Below are 14,890 nucleotides of genomic sequence, written 5' to 3' on the forward strand. Positions count from 1 at the left end.
GGCATTCAACTCATTTTCAGCATACCAGGCAAATTTTTTTGGAATGACCTTCACAGCAACTATCTCCTTGGTGTCTAATGTAATGCACTTGTACACTTTACTAAAACCCCCTTCCCCTAGTGGCTTCAGAACTTTATATGTGTTGCAAAGAATGTATTTGGATGACATTTTTGCTGTTAAATGTTAAATGTTAAAAGTTAAACGAAAGTAATTCCAACTGTTTGTTGCTAGCAGTTTGTTGAAATATGGCTCACTATCCTACTTCTTTTTCCTCATTTGGTACTCATTCGGTACTGTAACGATTAAATATCAAGGGTAATAAGAAAGACCTATGAAGTATTACCCTTGATATTTAATCGTTTCTTCTTCTCCTTTGTTCATACTTCATAGTTCTTTACAAGGTTAGAATTTCCTTTAATGTTATATGTTAAAACTTCCCTTTAAAGTTTTTGGTCACAATTTTGCCTTTCAATTTTTAAATTACACTTTGCCTTGTAAGTTTTGACGGTGACATCCACTCAATTGGTTTGTTTTGGTTGTTGGCATCTTTTTCTTTTTTTTGTTTATTAAATTGGATTTTGAACTATATTTGGTAGGAGAAATACAGCTCTAGAGTTCTGGAGCTGGGCAGGGCCTCCTGTTGACTACCTGCGCAGCTGAGCTTCATCTCCTCGTCGACTCCACCCCTCCTCAGTCTATAAAACCCCAGCTCATCTTTACGGTCTTCGCCAGATCGTCTGTCCACCAGTGTGAACCAGCTGCTCAGCGTCATCTTGTTTTTTTAACATCATCTGCTCTGGCCTCAGCCTACCAGCTCCCCCCTTATCACCACCAGCCTGCCTTCCTTCTGGTCTCCACTCCCTACCCCACCCCACTCCAGCTCCAACCAATTGAGCAATAAACATTTTTACAACCATTTATCTATTTTGTTTGCTTCTGGTCCACTAGAATCACATTATAACACTAAAACCAATTCATAGTATCTGCATATTAAATATTGAATAAAATGTCCTTAGTTAGTGACATGGAACTATCAATGGATTCCTGTTTATAATTTTGTCTATGTCAAATGGCAACTGATTTTACTGTACAGTATGTTATCTTTATGAGGTGACATGAAACATTCTATGTGTGACCCTAGTTTACCCTCAATCACATTTATGCCAGGACACAGATTACAGGTTACACTAACACAGTCAAAAGACAATTTTATTATAGTCGGAGACAATAAAAAAACCCTATAGCTGGGCAAGTTACACAGGCCAGCCGACTACGAAGGACTAGCCACACACACACACACACACACACACACACACACACACACACACACACACACACACACACACACACACACACACACACACACACACACACACACACACACACACACAGCAGACTTAACCACTTGTGGGGTTGAATACTTATCTGCAAGAAATTACACCATAACTCGACTGGCTAAATTCGTAATCTGTACAGCCCGGCAACTAAATGAAGGAGAGAGCTAGAGACAGCTTTAAAGCAGTTTAAAGCACCGACGAGGCAGTAGGGTTGTCTTATCAGAATCAGAATCAGAATCAGAATTCTTTTTATTGCCAAGTATATTTGCACATACAGGAAATTGCCTTGGTGTGGTTGGTGCCTTTGGACATAAAAACAACAAATCGGACATAAAACAACAATATATACAGAAAAAACAATAGGTTATGTTATGGGCACGTGCGGTGCTAAGGTGCAGTGATTGGTTCCGGATAGTGCCAACAATATATAAGTTATAAGTTATGTGCGGGGGGGGGGGCAGAGTCAGTGTGATGCAGGGGGCTTGTTTGTGAGCCCCACTGCCATGGGGAAAAAACTGTTCAGGTGGCGCGAGGTTTTGGTCTTGATGGCCCGGAACCTTTTTCCAGATGGGAGTCTCTGGAATAGGTGGTGGCCGGGATGGGAAGGATCAGCAATGATCTTGCCTGCTCTCTTCCTGGTCCTGGAGTGGAACAGGTGTAGGAGAGCCGGCAGGTCACAGCCGATGACCTTCTCAGCTGACCGAATGATCCGCTGCAGTCTGCCCTTGGCAGTGGAGGCAGCGAACCAGACGGTAATTGATGAGGTGAGGATGGACTCAATGATGGCCGTGTAGAACTCGACCATCACTTTCTGCGGCATGTTGAATTTCTTCAGTTGCCGCAGGAAGAACATCCTCTGCTGGGCCTTCTTGGTGATGGTGGTGATGTTCTCAGCCCACCTCAGGTCCTGTGCAATTATAGTCCCCAGGAATCTGAAAGACTCCACTGTTTTAACTGGGGAGTCGCACATGGTGAGGGGGGCGGTTTGGGCTGGGCTCCTCCTGAAGTCTGCTACCATCTCTACAGTTTTCAAAGCGTTCAGCTCCAGGAAGTTCTGGCTGCACCAGGAAGCCAGGCTGTCAACTTCCTCTCTGTAGGCGGCCTCGTCCCCATTGGAGATTAATCCAATTAGGGTTGTGTCGTCTGCAAACTTCAGGAGTTTGACAGAGTGGTGGCTGGAGATGCAGTTGTTGGTGTAGAGGGAGAAGAGTAGAGGGGAGAGCACACAACCTTGTGGGGCTCCAGTGCTGATGGTCCGGGGCTCAGAGACAAGCTTGCCCAGCCTCACGCGCTGCTTCCTGTCTGTCAGGAAGTCAGTGATCCACCTGCAGGTGGGCTCAGGCACGCTCAGCTGTGTCAACTTGTCTCGGAGAAGAGCTGGGGCGATAGTGTTGAATGCGGAGCTGAAGTCCACAAACAGGATCCTGGCGTAGGTGCCGGGGGAGTCAAGGTGCTGGAGGATGAAGTGGAGTCCCATGTTGACTGCGTCGTCTACAGACCTGTTGGCTCTGTAGGCAAACTGCAGTGGGTCGAGGAGGTGGTTGGTTATGGCCTTGAGGTGGGTCAGCACAAGGCGCTCAAAGGTCTTCATTACTACAGAGGTCAGGGCGACTGGTCTGTAGTCATTAAGGTCTGTGATCCTCTGCTTTTTGGGAACGGGGATGATGGTGGATGTTTTGAGGCAGGCAGGTACCACGCATTCAGCCAGTGAGGTGTTGAAGATGTCCGTGAACACTGGAGACAGCTGGTCCGCACAGTACCTGAGTGTGGAGGGGGAGACAGCGTCTGGTCCAGCTGCCTTGCGGGGGTTCAGTCTTACAAAGGATTATATAAAACAAAACAAAATATAAAAACCTAACCAGCTCAGCCATAGGCTACGAAGAGTGAATAAATATTTGCAGCCGATTTAATCAGAAAATATACAAAAAATAATCTATAGGCAAGTAGCAAACTATCAAGGTAAGTTATTAAAATACTAAATTTCCTCAGTTGGTTTTTAAAATGGGGAGAACACTGAATGTCTCAGCCTGCCTTAACTTGAAACTTCACATTAACACAGACAAGGACATCTTTAAAAGGAATCAGTAGAAAATATGATGTCACATTATATGCAATATTTTTTTGAATTTAACATGTGATACTATGTGTTCTTTAATATGTATGTAAGTATTAATGTTGTTTGTCTCTGTATATTGGCCCAGAGATACCCTTGTTCTGTAGACCTACACTCTCACCTCACTCATTACACCGTCTAACTCCTTTACCACCCAGTCTTACCACCCCGTCATCTTTGACACTCTCTTCCCCATGACAAATTTAGCTAAGAGTAAAATAAAGGATTTCATAATTCATTGTCTTAATCGTTATAAATATTTCAGTGAGCTGTTCCAAGAGCATCACTTGTCTAGAGAGAGTTTGTTACTGATGTACATTCAATCATTCAAATATGTCAGGTTGTCCACTGGCAGTTTACAGACTATTGCACTATGCTAAATTGTAGTATACTTGTAATTGCCTGTAGCTTTCGCGGAGGGGACAGATATTATTGCACGAGACATCACTCGCTCCGGGATAATTAGAGACTTCCTGTTGCTTGATAAAACACCTGCTTCACGTCGACATCTTGACGATTGCAGGAAACGGTAGGACAGCAGTTGTATGGTGATTCCTGAAACAAAGAGACAAATTTGAGTAGAAGACTGGATTAATCATCGTTTTAACACCCCTCGCTGAGTGGAATGAGGTACAAAGCGGTCTAATTAGGGCCCGAGCACCTCCGGTGGGAGGCCCTATTGTATTTCGAAGGATTTGTATTTCCCTTTTGGGGCTTTTTCACGGCCTAGACATGCTCAAATTGTTACCAAAGTTTGCAGGGAATTCAAAACCCTAAAAAGTAATTGTATTCTGGAGTCATTTGAAATGGGCGTGGCAAAATGGCTCAACGGAGCCCCCCGAGCCCCCCGGAACGCGTTTACATTGACCAATCTTCACAAAAATCGATACACAGGTGTATCATGACCAGACAAACAAAAAAGTCTAGAGGTGCAATTTGAAAAACGCAACAGGAAGCCCCCCATTTTGCATTTAGTGGCCATTTTGGCCATATTCCACATTTATACTTTGAGGTACTTGTACCAGGGCTTACATCAGATCAACTTCAAATTGAGATGAGTGTCATCGCAACAAGATGGAGATACAAACTAACTCAAAGATCGATTTTTCATCACACGGTGTGACCGTGGCGTGGCGTGAAAGTTTGATTACACGCCATTAAAACACGAGGTTCTGTATCTCAGATATATTTGATCCAATCGAGTCCAAACTAGTCATGTAAGACAAGAGTCCCGGCCTGATGACATCTACACAGAAATCATGACTTAAAATCACAGCGCCACCTGATGCCAACAGGAAGTGACATGTTTCATACTTTGATGCACTGCTCCTGGCTGCTTAACAATAAACAGCTCAAATGAGCTCAGTCAAGTCATTGGACCATGGTCAGAATCGTGACATTTCCTCAAACCGTGTAAACATTGAGGTGCGGCGAAGGATCATCCTTCGCCAAAGGACACGATGTTGTCATAACTACAGTGTGCATTGTCCTATCACTGCCAAACTGCTGTCTCATGATCAGAGACCAAGCCTGAACAGCTCTATGTGTCAATATTTCCTCAGTGTCATAGCGCCACCTACTGATTCGCCATGAAACAGGAAGTACTTTGTGAATCCACTCTGCATTATCCTACCGGACCCCAAATGTTGACCTATAATCACAATCCAGACCTGCACAGCTCCATATATTAATATTAGTGCAGGGTCATAGCGCCACCTACTGATCAGTGTGATAATTAAGTTGTTGTAACATTGTCCAATTGACACAAAATTACTCACGCTACATCAGAGCCCCTTCTTCAACAGATATATTAGTCTGTATGTAATAATAGTGATGGCGCCACCTACTGGCAACAGGAAGTAAGCTTTGTTTTACAACTATCGTTCGATTTACATAACATTTTCACATTGTGATCTGCAATTGATAGCGTGGACCGTAATGAGCAATTAGCAGGCAAGGATCGGCATCGCGTGACGGACGCAGGAAGTGAAGCGTTTGTCCTTGCCGCAGTGCGCAAAACGCATGCAACGTGGAGACATGCGCTTGTTCAATGATCTCTCTCTCCACTAACCACAACAGGCTTCAAATTGCCTGTGCTCGGGCCCGTTAGTGCTACAACGTAGCCCTAGTTATTGTTGTTATTGATATTATTATTATTTGTATATGCATTATTATAATAATCATTATTATTATTATTATTTTAATTAGAGAGGTGACTATGACTATAGGAACAGAGTCTAATGCAGAGTTTACAAATAGTTCTAACGTGAAATATGAAAATGTGTGGTATTGTTCATTGTAAGAATTGTGAGTAGTGTAGTTCTAGTGCTGCTCACACCTCTGATAGACTTACTTCTCTAGTTAAATCTCTACATATTTATCATGTGCAAATTATTGTGAATAATATCGTAGGAACTTGTATGTGACAGCACCTGAAGGCAGCACCAAAAACTAACTTAATGTGTGACATCACAGAGATAAAATAAAAAAATTATAAAATAAAATAATCAGACCTATGTCCAAATTCTAAAGGAGCGAATGAAATCAACTTGATTCAAATGGCTCAGAATGAAGTTGACCCACTTCTAGATCCAGGCCCGTTGAGAAGTAAACACTCACTCAGCTTGTTGTTCCCTCGACAGATGTGACAAAAGACAGATGTTAGGATTTACTGTACATGAGCGGTTCAACTCCGCCTGCCGTGCTGCCAGTGTGTGACTGATGTATGATAGAGAAACTCCTGCACCTATACAAGCACCTGATGACTGTGTGTGTGTGTATATATAATAGAATAATATAATTTAAAATGTGTTGTCTTGTATTTGTAATTAATGTTACAATTATAAATGTCTGTTATCAATATTATGATGGCATCATGTTTGTAATTGTGATAATAATAACTTCACGGCTGGTGTTTGATTGAGTCTCTTCAGAATCAGAATTCTTTTATTGGCCAAGTATATTTTCACATACAGGAAATTGACTTGGTGTGGTTGGTGCATAGAACATAAAACAACAATATATACAAGTAGACAAAGTATTAACTGAAAAATTAACAAATGGCAAAAAATAAAAATAGAAATAAGAGACCAATGTTTTATGAAATAGAAACATTTTACTCAGCTTCATGATTTATTATAAACTTAATATTGTTTGAATCATAATTATATTCTTCAATGTTTGTAATCTCGATGAGCAGCTTCTCACATGTTCCTCTTGTATTTATTTATCCTAGAAACGGAGCTCGCAGCAGCTGTGTCTCTTCTGCCACTGCGCCACCCAGCGGCTGCTTCGGGCCAGTTCCGGTGGCTGTGATGCTGTCGGTCTCTCCTGCGTGACAAGGGCGCCACCTGCTGTCGTATTTTTTCATAAATTTAGGACAATTCGGGACAAAATTTCAGACAAAATGAGGAACGCTTCACGAATTTGCGTGTCATCGCTCATTTGCGTGTCACCGCCCGCCCCCCTCCCTTCTCTCTCACACACTAACACACTATCCCCCTCCCCCTCTGTCTAACTGCCTGCACTATTTGTTTTTGTTACTTCATTTCCGCACCAGTCCGCCCGGTTGTTGTTTTTAGCCCCTCCCACTCACCTTCTATTCCTCATCAAGGGCCAAGCACCACAGGTAGCTCTGACTGACAGGTACACAAACCAATTAAATCAATCAAGACACACTAATTTTACTCAACCATTGCTTTTAACTTTCTTCATAACAGTTTATTTTAGAATTATCTTTAACTGCTTATTATCTTAATCATATAAAATTCATATAATACCTAAATTATGACATCATTAGTTTTATCTGTTTGCTAATCACTATTTTCTTTGTATATTAACCCAAAGTCTGATTCAGAGTTTAAAACCTACCAGTGTCTTAAAAAAGTCTAATTTGGATGCTTCGGCAATAAACAAATACAGGCCCATATCAAACCTGCCATTTTTGGAAAAAATCATTGAAAGGGTTTGTTCTTCTGCAAATTCACACTTTCTTGGTCCAAAACAACATTTTCTAGAGGGTTAGATTTTCAGTCTGGATTTTGAACACACCACAGCACAGAGACTGCACTTATTAAAATTTTAAATGACATACATCTGAAAAATGATGCATCCAAAACTCTCAGTGCTGCATTTGACACGGACGATCGCAACATACTACTTGACGGACTAGAAAAGTGGGTGGGACTTACTGACAATGCTTAATTGGTTCAAATTTTACTTACAGGATAGGGACTTATTTGCCCTAATTGTTCATTATGTATCTAGGCGAACAAAGATTACATGTGTGGTTCCTCAAGGATCCATTCTCGGGCCACTTTTATTCAATATCTACATGCTCCCTCTGGCTCAGATTATGGAATATTATGACATCTCTTACCGTACTTGTGCTGACAACACAAACATTCTATATCAGAGTGTCGTCTCAGTACTACAGTCCCTTACTTTCACTGAGTAAGTGTATCAAACATATCAATGAGTGGATGTCCCAGACTTTTCTCTAGCAAAATCCAGAAAAGAAAAAAGTTATTGTGTTTGGGCCCCATTAAAGGTTGAAATATCGGGTAAATATTGCAAAGTCTCTTAAAAATGTTTTTCAACCAGCCGAAAGTCACTCAGTCAGTAGCTCCACAACTCGCAGCTAACATACAGCGGATTGCTGAGGGCTTCTTAAGTGTCCTGAACCGTGCGAATGTTCCGCAACTAAACTGCTTAATTGTTTTATCTCAGGCAAATGTTATGTCTTTATATAATGTATTTAATGATTTTACTTCAATGTCCAGTTTGATGCAGCAGCACCCGTAATCCAAAACAAATTTCTCCCATGGGAGACAAGGAAACCTTAACCTCAACCTGGAGCCTGAGAAAACTCTGTGATCATCTGTTATGTCACAGTGGCCCATATTATCTTCCACGTTTTCCTACACATACTCCTCCTCAATTAGTTGAGCTGTCTCCTCAGAATCAGGGTTGTAGAGCCAGCTCCTCTCTGGACAGATGTTTGTTAATGCCGCCATCAGAGAGGGAGAACAGGCCCTGGGACTGAAGCTGCACACTGATAGGTGTGACATAAAGACTGGGTACAGCTGATGAGCATATGATGTATTGCATCCCAGGGCAAGTCAGTGAATGAAGTGCCAGATATCCAGCTTCACAGTGATGTCTGGACACCCTCTGAATCTGGCCTTCAGCTTGGTCTCTCCTGCCTCTGCACAGCAGCCACAGTCCACATACAAGGCAACAGGGGGATTCACACCAGCCTGCTGGTATCTCTTCAGCGGGTCTGCTGCAATCAATCAGTCAATTCATTTATGAGTATCTGACCATACTCATTTCAGTGCGATCAAAAGGTCTTGTTCTCGGTGGTACAGCCAGGGTACCACACTTTACTGCAGTATGTGATCATGGCCTCAATGGCACACTTGCAGAAATTAACCAGCAGCTGTGGACACCACAGTTGTGTTGCTGGACCACGTCATATTCTGGCTGATGGGTACTCCCAGGTATTTAAGAGTCTGAACTGCCTTCACCCTCTCTCCATTGATGTTGATGGGCTGATGTCTCCTGAAGTCCAGTATCACTTCTCCTGTTTTGTTCGGGTTATGAGGTTGTTGCTGCAGCTCCAGCTCTCCAGGTTTTTTTACCTTTTCCCTGAAGGCTGACTCATTGTTTTTGGAGATCCTGCCCATTATGTTGGCTCTGCCCAGATTTGCACAATGTCAGAAGTGGGATTCGAACCCACGCCTCCAGAGGAGACTGCGAATGTAAAGATGTAACTAGTTAATATTTGTAAATAATAATTTTATTGTAAATTGTTTTTTTAAATGTTTGTATTGAACTCTTGGAACTACTGCGTTAGTTAATTCCATATGCCCTGTTTTGATCTTGAGTTTAAGTATTGATATATTATAATCATTGTATTTATTGTACCTTTCATGGTCTGTTTAAATTCAATCTTTCAAAAGCGTTTCTATAATTCTTATTTCTATGAACAAATAAAACTGATTTACAGCAATGTATGAGTGGGTGTTTTTAATGACAGTTAGCAGCACAACAACAACAACATCAATAAGAATAAATAATGGTGATTATTATAATGATGAAGCAGATGACAACATTCAATAACAGAAACTGCTGTGTGATTTACAAGTTGACATTCTAACTCTGATGTACAGTAGAAGACATGTCCTCCACCCATGTCATGTGATGAGTCCTGTGGAGTGGGAGGTAGTAAAGGTATGTTGTGCAAGAGTAGGTAGACTTGATGTTGGCTAATTATTAATAATCATAAAATATGATTATTAAAATAATAAAATAAAATAATTTATTAAAATAATAAAATTATTAATTAAAAACAATAAAGTTATCAATTAAGAATAATGAAATAATTAATGAGAAACAATAAAATGATCAATTAAGAATAATACAATTTGTAATTATAATTTATCAAAGACGGGACACCACCCTGGTATCAGGGACCAACAATCAATCTGTAAAGATCAGTCTCATAATCTGGAAAAGTTCAATTAGAAATCTCAATATTTACTATTGATGATTATATAATGAACAGTGAAGGTTTTAAATTCAAGCACTGCTATCATAATCCAGCTGTATTCACATACATATGCACAAATAATCACAAAAATACCGGTACTTTAAATACAATAGAATTTATTTAAGATAATAACATCAATGTTAATTAATGACTACTATCCTAACAAGAACCACTATATCAAAGATAAAACCACAAACACGATTTATAACACACATGCAATACCTGTGTGTGTGTGTGCGTGCGTGCGTGCGTGCGAGAGAGGAGGGGGAGTCAAGATGGCGTAGGAAGTCACGGGGGATGACGTCATATTACTGAATTCAAGATGGCGGTCTAACCGCGTGGTGTCGTGTTACTGAATTCAAGATGGCGGTCTAACCACGTGATTTGACGTAGGCTCGAATTCAAGATGGCGGTATAAACTCGTGGTTTGACCAACAGGAAATGGAGAACAAAGGGATGCTTTGGTTTATCTCGTGGTTCAAAGCGCCGAATGGCGTTGAGATGCGATCGCACTATCTAAGTCCCCGAACGGGTATAACACGTGAATTATGTGGATGCAGGTCGGAACGTGTGTGCAGGCGGGTTTAGGAGAAAAGAGAGAGAGAGAGAAAAGGAAACATGCAAAGAGTGATCAGAGGAGATCTCAAACACCGCCAGAGACAACTTTGCGGGGACTTTACCACTCGGTACCCAAGCAGACGAATTAAGATCCGTCCAGCTGTGTACCTGAGAAGTGTCCGGCCTCCCTCCAGGGGGGGCCATGGGGTCTGTTGGCTCTCAGCCAATGGAAGGCCCGAGTTTAAACTCGGGCGGTTAAAAAACATGGGGGTCCCCTGAAGCATTCTGGGTGTTTTGCCTCATGGCCGAGACAAAAACTCTTGGCAGGCTTCTCAAAGCCCAGGTAGGCCTCATCATCGGCCTTTGTCTGAGCTCGATCCCCAACAGGTAGTTGGGAAAAGAAAAAGTTATGACACAAGAAACTATTCTCATAACTACGTAATGTGTATAAAAATAGGAGGAAATTCGTCATCTTATGATGAATGAGCACGCACCTGCGCATTCCCATTCGCGGAATATCCAAAAACATCCAAAGTGTTATATTTGTGTCTAGGCAGCTAGAAATACATTTATCAAATAGTAATAGATACAAAATTTCTAATTTCTTCTTTCTTTTTCCTTTTTTCCCTTTTTCCTCCCTTTTCTCCTCCTTTCTCTTCTTCCCCTTCCTTGACGGACTATTGTTCCCCAGTTTACACAAAGGGCTTAGAGGGACTGGACAGGTTACTCAGGGGAGTTACGATATCCGCAAAGTTTTGGAAAAATCCACGATAGTACCCACACATCCCCAAAAAACGGACCCGTCAGGTCTGGGGCGCTGATAAATCTACAATTGACTGCACTTTTGCATTGACTGGACACACCTGACCTTGTCCGACTTTCTTGCACAAATATGTCACCACTGTTTTCCCAAACTCATACTTTGTTAGATTTAGAGTTAGGGAAGCATCACGCAAATGGCTGAAAATCTCTGTTAAGGTTGCCACATGCTCAGCCCAGGTAGAGGAATAGGCCACAACATCATCTAGATATGCCTCGCAATTTGAAACACCAGAGAGCACCTCAGACATAAGTCGCTGGAATGTGGCAGGGGCGTTCCTGAGGTCAAAGGCATTACCTTATACTGCAAAAAATAATCTGGTGTCATAAACGCAGACATTTCTGTGGGGTGAGGAGTCAGGGGCACCTTTCAATACCTCTTAAGCAGATCAAGTTTTGTTACAAATTTTGCCGAACCCACACAATCAACAGAGTCCTCAATCCATGGCAGCGGAAAAGAATCTGGTTTGGTGATAGCATTAATCTTCCCAAAGTTATATTACAAAAGCGGGGAATTTGCAACAACCATTGAAACAGGGACTATGGGAGACAGATTGGTGTCGCTAGAGGACTAACATTTTAACATGTTTACATGACATACTCAGGATTTCGTGAGTTTTAATCACATAATCACTGTCACTCAAATGGCGGTCCACAACATAGGGACCGTAAACTTTAGCCTGCAGGCCTGAACCCCCAACTGGTAACAAAACCAGAAAGTTATCACCAGGCTGGAACTTTCTCAACACCGATTTCTGGTCATATCTGTTTTTTATTTTGGACTGAACAGAGGCAAGAAACTGTCGAGCCGTTTCACTGGCATGGTACGACTTCACTTTCATAGAGCTGACATCATCCAGCACAGGGATTCCCAAAGTGTGGTGTGCACGAGCTGCCTCTAGGGGGTGCGCGAGAGGAAACATGTAATGGTGCTCTCTCCCCCTCCCTCTCCCTCTCTCTCTCTCTCTTGCTGCAGGCTGAGCCACCTGCGCTGCACTTGAAAATCCTCAAATGGATCATCTTTTTTATCCATATCTGTTTCTGAGCCTATGCATGTGCCACTCTTTGTTCTTTACGGGGTGGATCGTGTGTAACTTTATTGTAATTTGATTCAGATTAATGGTGTTCTAATTTCCGTAACCGCTGTTATGTATGGTTAATTGTAAATTTAATTTGATGCAATTTTTCTTTAATGCGGCTGAAAATATGACAGCATTTTTCCCCATGTTCTCTCATGATGGGCAAATCTGCCTCTGAGCCTGCGCGTGTGTCCTCGCCATCCTCGTTGCTCTTTAAAAGTGACGGCTTGTGTAACTTTGTTGAAATTTATTGAAACCTTGTTGCAGTGTTTCAGTTTCATTCGAATGTGAGAGCGCATTGTTGCGATCTCTTGATTATTTTGTTACGTGTGTTCTGATCATGTGTTCATGATTAAAGATGATGCTTTGCATGCAGCTATAAATAGGCTCTGTCGCTGTTTTTTTGAAGGTGTGGGGGATTGGGGCTACGTGAAACCGGTCGGGATGTAGAAGGGGCTGCGTGGCCTAAAAAGTTCTAGACTGTTGTTCTAGACCTATAGCAGCATAACTAAGAGCAGGTCTAAGACAAGCCTGGACCAGCTCTAACTATAAGCGTTATCGTAAAGGAAGGTTTTAAGCCTACTCTTAAACGTACAGATGGTGTCTGCCTCCCGAACTGAAAGTGGGAGATGATTCCACAGGAGAGGAGCTTGATAGCTGAAAGCTCTGGCTCCTACTCTACTTTTAGAGACTTTAGGGACGACAAGTAAGCCTGAATTCTGGGAGTGCAGTGCTCTAGTGGGTTGATAAGGTACTATCAGCTCTTTGAGGTGTAATGGTGCCATATTGTTAAGGGCCTTGAAGGTGAGGAGGAGAAAATTTAAATTCTATTCTAGATTTAACCGGAAGCCAGTGTAGTGAATCTAATACAGGAGAAATGTGGTCTCTTTTCCTGCTTCTTGTCAGGACACGTGCTGCAGCATTTTGGACAAGCTGCAGAGTCTTTAACGACTTACTGCTGGAGCCTGATAATAAGGAATTACAATAATCAAGTCTGGATGTAACAAAGGCGTGGACTCGTTTTTCTGCATCTTTTTGAGATGTTAGGCAAGTGAAAGAAGGCGGTCCTAGAAATTTGTTTTAAGTGAGAATTAAAGGAGAAATCAGGATCGATGATCACTCCCAAGTTCCTGACTGTTTCATTGGAAGCAAGGGCAGTGTCGTCTAGCGCAGCTATATCATGAGATAATGTATATCTAAGGTGTTTAGGGCCAAGTATTAGAACATGTTTTATCTGAACTAAGTACTGTAGCATAGCCAGCAGGAGACCCTGGTCCTGTGACATGATTTTGGCGAGAATATACAGTAATTGAGAGAAGTTATTGAATATCTTTCATAATAAATATTTCCAAAACTTAAGCAAAATCCCTTTTTCCCAAACTTAGTACTGTAACATAGCCAGCAGGACTCGCTGGACCCGTGACATGATTTTGGTGAGAATATACAGTATTACAGTGAGGTTATTGAATATTTGTGTAATATCTCTTTTCGGTGTTGCACTTTGTAGACGGTCCCTGCGCACTCGTCTCACAGCAGGCTGTACATAGACACCAATGTTCTGTGTCCATCACGGAGGACGACTCATATTGATGATAACTGGCCTGTAGCCAGTTGTCCACCTTACTACGGTGGGAATTATGCAGCGATTGTGTTTTAACAACGTTTCGCTTATGACTTATTTATCCGGGAAGTCCGAATCTGTGAATATGTTTCCAACTTTACCGAAGTCTTACTGATCCAGGAAGTAACACCTTCCCTTCGCTGTGAAGTGAAAACTAACTGCCTATAGACGGAACCTGCAGAAGGTCTTATCTTATTAACGACGGTAAGCAGACTGTATTTCTATATAACCTCTGAATGTTGCATAATAAAGAGCAGGAGTGAACCAGTAGATTGTTAAGATGTCGCTGATAAATCGGCCCCATAGGTTTGCTGGAACTGAAACAGTGCAACAGATAGTGTGTTGTCTTCTATGACGTGTCCCTTAAACATCTCATTACATTACATTTCATTTAATTGACGCTTTTATCCAAAGCGATTTCCAATAAGTGCTTTCAACCTTGAGGGTTCAAACCCTGAACGTCTCATGTTTCTGTGGTGAAAAACTGTTTTATTAAAGACAAGAGAGCTGCAGGTTTCAACAGCCACCTGAGAATTAGAGATCAGCTATCTGTTTGCTGTGTACTGGTGTTATCATGGAAGTTTCAATGTCAGAGAACTACTGTGAACATGGTCTGTGTTTGAGTTGTGTTCAACTTTCACTTTCAGATATAGATGAAGAAGAGTGGAGTCTGAGTATACCTGAACGCACCTCCACCTCTGAACACGTCAGAAGTTTGGTGAAAACTCTTGGTAAAATCACTCGTCCACTTCCTGCACTCATCATGTGATCAGTTATCATGTCAGAAAAACAATATCTGCTCACATATCA

The 14,890-nt window shown here is 41.8% G+C and overlaps 1 long non-coding RNA gene across 1 annotated transcript in view; it reads left to right on the forward strand.

Annotated features, from left to right (window-relative positions):
• LOC117765408 overlaps positions 1-14,462 on the forward strand; it is a 39,213-nt gene extending 24,751 nt beyond the window's left edge. The window contains exon 3 of the long non-coding RNA XR_004614571.1: positions 14,151-14,462. This is a non-coding gene — a long non-coding RNA (uncharacterized LOC117765408). The remainder of the gene's footprint in view (positions 1-14,150) is intronic.
• The last annotated feature ends 428 nt before the right edge of the window (positions 14,463-14,890 follow it).

The sequence above is a fragment of the Hippoglossus hippoglossus genome, chromosome 7, assembly GCF_009819705.1.
Source record: "Hippoglossus hippoglossus isolate fHipHip1 chromosome 7, fHipHip1.pri, whole genome shotgun sequence".
NCBI classification, from domain to species: Eukaryota; Metazoa; Chordata; class Actinopteri; order Pleuronectiformes; family Pleuronectidae; genus Hippoglossus; species Hippoglossus hippoglossus.